The sequence below is a fragment of the Schistocerca americana genome, chromosome 4 (genome assembly GCF_021461395.2).
Source record: "Schistocerca americana isolate TAMUIC-IGC-003095 chromosome 4, iqSchAmer2.1, whole genome shotgun sequence".
Lineage (NCBI taxonomy): Eukaryota > Metazoa > Arthropoda > Insecta > Orthoptera > Acrididae > Schistocerca > Schistocerca americana.
Window position 1 is genome coordinate 826,692,680 of NC_060122.1, and position 7,484 is coordinate 826,700,163.

General features: G+C 45.8%; 1 pseudogene; it reads left to right on the top strand.

Moving 5' to 3' along the window:
• Nucleotides 1-6,904: 6,904 nt before the first annotated feature.
• On the top strand, nucleotides 6,905-7,022 carry LOC124614315 (annotated as a pseudogene).
• The last annotated feature ends 462 nt before the right edge of the window (nucleotides 7,023-7,484 follow it).

The window sequence follows — 7,484 nt, forward strand, 5'->3', positions numbered from 1 at the left end:
CGCTTGGCGGCTAGCGGAATATATATGTAGATGTAGAAGGTAGATTAAAGTAACTGAAATGAGATATTGGTACGCTGAAGTTGTATATAGTAGGAATTAGTGATTAGGGGTGATAGGAAGAAAAAAATTTCTTATCAACAGGGAATTAAATAAGGGTAATGCAGTAGTGCTTCTAATAATGAACAAAAAAATAGGAAACCGGGTAAACAACTACAAACAGTATCGTGATCGGGGGTGCTGTTAACAGTTAATGCACTGTTGCGTGGATAGTGACATGCGTGTTACAAAGGGACGGGTAGCGTGGAGCAGGGAAAATGATTTCGGACAAGAAACTAGCTGTGATCCCGAGCGCAAAAAAGACGCTGTATTAATAACTGTTCTTCTGGTACACCGGCTAGCCAGAATGTGGCTTACAGGCGTTTCTTCACACCTGCTTGGTAGATTAGTAGCGTATTTTCCCAGTTTTGTGACAAAGAAGCACAGAAAACAGACAGCTAAAATATGGTAAGACGCTCAAGAAAGCTGAGATGGGCAGCCAACAGGTGGTGCTTATGACCTTCCTCCCCTTAATTTTCTTTTTTTTTATTTCGGGCCATCAACCGCGGATGCCTGCAACATGGGAATAACGCCATAAAAAAGTGCAAAAGGGAAGTTCTTTGTAATTGTAATACACTTGTTCACTAACTCGCTGAGACACTTTAGGTATTAAAAAAAATTAAAATAGACAGGAACACAGCGATGGCTCTATAATTTGCGCTTGCTACTGATGTTCCTGAAAACCGTATAAGGAAAGAGATTTCAGATACGCCCGCCTGTGTGTGCGCTTTAATTAGTGTTAAGCTATACTACGGGAACGATACGTAAGAGGCTGTAGCATATTCGGAGGGTGCTCATTTACTACTGCATCTCGAAGCTTCTGAAGCATGTTTTCGTGGGTTAGCTGGGGACCAAAAAAAAAAAAAAAAATGGTTCAAATGGCTCTGAGCACTATGGGACTTAACATCTGAGGTCATCAGTCCCCTAGAACTTAGAACTACTTAAACCTAACTAACCTAATGACATCACACACATCCATGCCAGAGGCAGGATTCGAACCTGCGACCGTAGCTGTCGCGCGGTTCCTGACTGAAGCGCCCAGAACCGCTGGGCCGCAAATGTCTAGCTGGGGACAGACTGCAACGTCTACCGGTCAAGTGTTGCGGCATTTTGGTGACACTCATCCTTCTCAGTTATTTGTTAGATATATCACAACAGTTTTTTCTCGAATCTCCGCAGAAGCCGGCCGCTGTGGCCGAGCGGTTCTAGGCGCTTCAGTCCGGAACCGCGCTGCTGCTACGGTCGCAGCTTCGAATCCTGCCTCGGGCATGGATGTGTGTGATGTCCTTAGGTTAGTTAGGTTTACGTAGTTCTAAGTTCTAGGGGACTGATGACCTCAGATGTTAAGTCCCATAGTGCTAGAGCCATTTGAACCATGACCGAGTTGGAAGCGCTCACGGTAATACGGTCGTTCAAGAAGTTCGAATATTACCTGTGGGGAAAGCATACCAAGGTGTATTGTAAGTTCCATTTCCTCCGCAGAACCTTCTGTATTTCTTATCTTATCAGCCCACTTAGTACACAGCATCCTTTGTGATGCGCATCTCACCTCCTCTAATTCTTTGCTTGTCTCGTTTCTCACGATCCCTTCTTTGCACACGTCCAGTATCCGTCGTTACTTCTGTTTGGTACGAGACTCACACACTTGAGAAGCGATCTAGAACGGGTCGCACGAATGTTTTCGACAAACGGATAACGTATGCGAATAGCAGGGGACAGACAGTATGTTTGGAGTGGACGCTGCGGTGCCGGGGACAGGCCCGTGAGAGGAATCGCGTGTTTAGCCCCGGTGCAGAGGGCCCGTTCGTCCCGGTTGACACATCAGATGCACGCCAGCCACCCAAATCCGTCCCGGCGGTACTTGTGGGTCATTGTATTAATTCTGTTAGTCACGCCGCCGGGAAGCCCCCGTTTCCCAGTATCTGATTTTAAACGGGCGATTACTGCCGGCGGCGCCGCGCCTAACAAGTATTTATGCGCCGAGCCGGCGGCCGACGGGCGGCATCTGCAGCGGCCACGTGGCGTCCACGTGGCCGCCCCTCCACCCCGCGCTTCGGCGCTGACACGGGCCAATTTGTCGCCAGCCGCGCCTGCCGCTCACCGCGGAAAAAACAAGCGCGCATCAACGTACGAATATCGTACGAGGGGCGCTGCACACTGGACTCGAAAGGCGGAAGTTTCGTTTCGGCTCGTCCAGCACTCGATTGCAACTTCCGCTGCAGAAAGATGTGTCTCTCAAGGGAACCTCCCCATCGCACCACCCTCAGATTTAGTTATAAGTTGGCACAGTGGATAGGCCTTGAAAAACTGAACACAGATCAATCGAGAAAACAGGAAGAAGTTTTGTAGAACTATGAAAAAAAATAAGCAAAATATACAAACTGAGTAGTCCAAGCGCAACATAGGCAACATCAAGGACAGTGTGAGCTCAGGAGCGTCGAAGTCCCGTGGTTAGCGTGAGCAGGTGCGGAACGAGAGGTCCTTGGTTCAAGTCTTCCCTCGAGTAAAAAGTTTAATTTCTTATTTTCAGACAATTATCAAACTTCAGGCACTCATACATAATCAACTTCGCTCTCCAAAATTCCAGGACATGTTCAGATTTGCTTGGACATATGCAGGATTTGACGGTCTACACACGGAAAAATTTGAAAACGTTAGAAACGTATGTTTTGACAGAGCACGGGGAAAACTGTGCGACTGTGAAACTGTTGCATTCATTTGTTGCAGTTTATGTGACAAATTCTTATGTTTTCATCACTTTTTTGGGAGTGTTTATCACATCCACAAGAAAACCTAAATCGGGCAAGGTAGAAGAATCTTTTTACCCATTCGCCAAGTGTACAAGTTGGTGGGTCGACAACATATTCTTGTCATGTTACGCACATGCCGTCACCAGTGTCGTATAGAATATATCAGACGTGTTTTCCTGTGGAGGAATGGGTTGACCTATGACCTTGCGATCAAATGTTTTCGGTTCCCATTGGAGAGGCACGTCTTTTCGTCTACTAATCGCACGGTTTTGCGGTGCGGTCGCAAAACACAGACACTAAACTTATCACAGTGAACAGAGACGTCAATGAACGAACGGACAGATCATAACTTTGCGAAAATAAAGAAAGTAAACGTTTCAGTCCAGGGAAGACTTGAACCAAGGACCTCTCGTTCCGCACCTGCTCACGCTAACCACGGGACCACGACGCTCCTGAACTCACACACTCCTTGATGTTGCCTATGTTGGCCATGGACTACTCAGTTTGTATATTTTGCTTATTTTTTTCATAGTTCCACACAACTTCTTCCTGTTTTCTCGATTGATCGTTGTTCAGTTTTTCAAGGCCTATCCACTGTGCAAACTTATAACTAAATCTGACGGGGGTGCGATGGGGAGGTTTCCTTGTCAGAAAGGGACGAGAATGTCCTGCTTCCAAATTACCTACATGCTCTTAAGACAGATCACTATAAAGAACTTGTAATGTGAAAAACTTGGTGCAAACCATCTACACTGACGGAAAAAAATCGCAATACCAAAAAGGAGTTGCGCGACATAAATGCAAGTTGATAGGCTGTTCCTACTGTAACCTTCCAACAACTTAAATTATTATAACATTCATATTTAGTGTAACCTCCCAACAATTTCTTTCCGTAACCTCACAATAATAATGGTGACGAACGTCTCAATAAAAATATGAGTCATATATAACCTTTCAATAATTAACTGACTGTGAACCTAACCTGGTAAATCTGGACGTCAGTAATGCTGCGTGATGGCCCTGAAAAATCATTCTGAAAATTCTTACCTCAGTGAAGTCGCCGGATAACGCGTATACAGGGTGAAAAGTATTTAAACCGACAAACTCTGGGAGGTTGTAGGCGACATCAAAACAAATATTTTTCCCTAATGTCATTTTTTCCACGAGGATTATTTAAACCGTTGGAGGCCGTATTACGCTCTTCAGTAGTTAGAGGGCGTATTACGCTCTTCAGTTGTAGGCAACTGCTGTCCAACAGTGTAGTAGTGCATTGTCTCTGTTTACTAATGGAGCGATACATTGATATGGTTGGTGCGTACTACGTAGCGCACCACAACGGACGAGCTGCACAGCGGGTTTATCAACAACAATATCTTAATCGCCGTATCCCGCACCATACGACCTTTGTTGCTGTGTACCAACATCTGCGTGAGACCGTGCCATTTAGCAGATTACCTGGACAGGGACGCCGTCGCACGGTAAGAACGCTGCAATTTGAAGAAGCTGTCTTGCAGCATATGGAGCGGGATCCTTCAATCAGCACTCGTGCAATTGCACGTCACATCGGGACGAATCAGACGAGTGTAAGAACAGTCCTTCGAGAGCAATTGTTACGTCCATTTCACTTACAGCGTGTCCACAACCTGTCCCAGTGGATTATACACCAAGAGCACAGTTTTCGCAGTGGTACCTGGAACAGTGTGAAATGCATCCTGCATTTCCATCCTCCGTGTTGTTTACCGATGAAGTAACGTTCGGGCGTGTTGGAGTCTTCAACATGCACAATTCGCATGACTGGAGTGAGGATAACCCACATGCCACAGTTACTAGCGCTCATCAAGTGCTGTTCTTCGTTAATGTGTGGGTCGGTGTTGTTGGGGACTGTTTAAGTGGGCCGTATCTGCTACCTAGTTGTTGTCTCTTGGTGATAAAAAAAATGGAAAAGTGTTTGTTGGTTTAATTAATTTGCCGCCAGAGAAATCGTCCTCTACCGGGTGAAATACTGCTCATAGGAAAAAATGACATTAGGGAAAAATATTTGTTTTAATGTCCCCTGCAAATGTCGGTTTAAATACTTTTCACCCTGTATATATCTTTTCTGGCACAGCCCAGTGCAATGCTGGCCGCTCGATTTGTCATGTATAAAAAGAAACAACTGATTTTTCTTTACGATAACCGGGATGACCATGGATAGGAGAAATTAGTAAAATCTTTAAATTCAGATGAATGATTGTCAAAAGTTATCTTTATCAGAAAGATTATTATTTAAAGTTTTTTTTAAACATTTACATGGGACTTGATATAACAATAGCACAAAATCAGTTGTTACAAATTACAAATACGCGCGGCTATGAATAGTAATTCTTGGCTTTATCTTATACTACATCACTCACGCACCGCCATCGCTCTCCACGACCGGCCCAACCGCGTGAACAATACATCGAAATTACATCTGCTCGAGTGAGCTAACAATAAATTCCTTAGTCATGGACCTCTTACAGTACATCTGAAAGACAATGTCTATTCAAATTCCGTGGCACTTGCCTAAGAGTGGCCGCAGCATATCAGGTTTTCTTTAAATATAAGTCGTAACGGTCGTAAGCGCTAGTTAACTGTGAGATTGGACTGGTGAGTTGATGTTAGTCAATAATGCCTTTACGGCGGCAATTACGCCATTAGCAACATCTCTTTGAATTTGTACGAGGTCGTGTAATAGAGCTACGAGAATCTGGAAGTTCCTTCGGCGACACTGCAGAAAGACTTGGCAGGAATGTAGCCGCTGTGCATGATTGCTGGTAGTGGTGGTCACCAGAATGTACGACTGCAAGAAGATCGGAGTCCGGACGGCCACGTAGCACTACCGATAGGGAAGGCAATCGTGTTCGCCGTACGGCTCCGGCGCATCGGCCTGCATCTCAAGCCGCAACTTGAGCAGAAGCTGGGACCACAGTGACACAACAAACTGTTACAAATCGGTTACTTCAAGGACAGCACCGATCCAACGCCCCGTAGCGTGCATGCATTCCACTGACCCCAAACCAAAGAACATTGCGACTTCAGTTGTGTCAAGCGAGAGCTCGTAGGAGGTTCTCAGGTGACAGTTGGTTCTGCCTCGGTGCCGATGATAGCCGTGTGTTGGTTTGGAGGTTCGAGTCCTCCCTCGGGCATGGGTGTGTGTGTTTGTCCTTAGAGTAATATAGGTTAAGTAGTGTGTAAGCTTAGGGACTGATGACCTTAGCAGTTAAGTCCCATAAGATTTCACACACATTTGAACATTTGTTGGTTTGGAGGAGGCCAGTTGAGGATATGCAGCCAACCTACCTGTGTGCTAGAAACACTGGACATATACCTGGAGTTATGGTTTGGGGTCCGATTTCATATGACAGCAGTACCACTTCCATGGTTGTCTCGCGTCTCTTGACGTTAGTCTTCTGATTCTCCCTGTTCTGCTGCCATTCATAAACACCATTCCAGGGGGTGTTTTTCAACAGGATAACGGTCGTCCACATACGGCTGTTGTAACCTAAGATGCTCTACAGAGTGTGGACATTTTGCCTCGGCCTGCTCGATCACCAGATCTGTCTCCAATGGAGCACATATGGGACGCCACCGGACGGCAACTCCAGCGTCATCCACGAACAACACTAACCATTCCTGTGTTGACCGACCAACAGGTATGGAACTGTATCCCACAAACTCACATCCGGCACCTGCGCAGCACAATGCATGCACGTTTACAAGCTTGCATTCAAAGTATAGGGGCACAATGGTTTTTAATGTAGCAGCAATTCACATTTGCAATGGCTTATACCTCATTTACATCAACCTGTGATGTTACAATGTTAATCACTTAAATATGTTATCTAGCGAATATATTCCAGGAATTTCGTTACTCTACATTAATTATTTTTGAATTATGTCATTTTTTTCCGTAGCGTACCAACGCTGTAGTCCTAATGCCATAATGAACGTACCAGGATAGTCACAAAGATCCAATTTACCATCTCCAGAAAGTCGGGCGGCGACCATCAAATTCGTGTTGATAATAGTCCTTCTCTGCTAACGGCCTTGCCTCAGTGGTAACACTGGTTCCCGTCAGATCACCGAAGTTAAGCGCTGTCGGGCTGGGCTAGCACTTGGATGGGTGACCATCCGGTCCGCCGAGCGCTGTTGGTATGTGGGGTGCAATCAGCCCTTGTGAGGCAAACTGAGGAGCTACTTGATTGAGAAGTAGCGGCTCTGGTCTCGGAAACTGATATACGGCCGGCAGAGCGGTGTGCTGACCACATGCCCCTCTATATCCGCATCCAGTGATGCCTGTGGGCAAAGGACGACACGGCGGCCGGTCGGTACCGTTGGGTCTTCATGGCCTGTTCGCGAGGAGTTTAGTTTAGTTTTAATAGTCCTTCTCTACACATTCATTCATCAATGTTACACATTTTTTTCCCGCCATTTGAGCGTCTGGCAGAAACGTTGGTTGTAGAAATTTTTATTTTGGCTGATCAAGGAGTTTTCAATCTTGGGAATCACCATTATTAAAATGCCTGACACATCGGTTTCTCCATCCAAAGAAAGAGGAAAAAAACGCCGCGTGCCATGTCAGCAGAATAAGATGGGTAGTGCACCGTCCACGGTGGC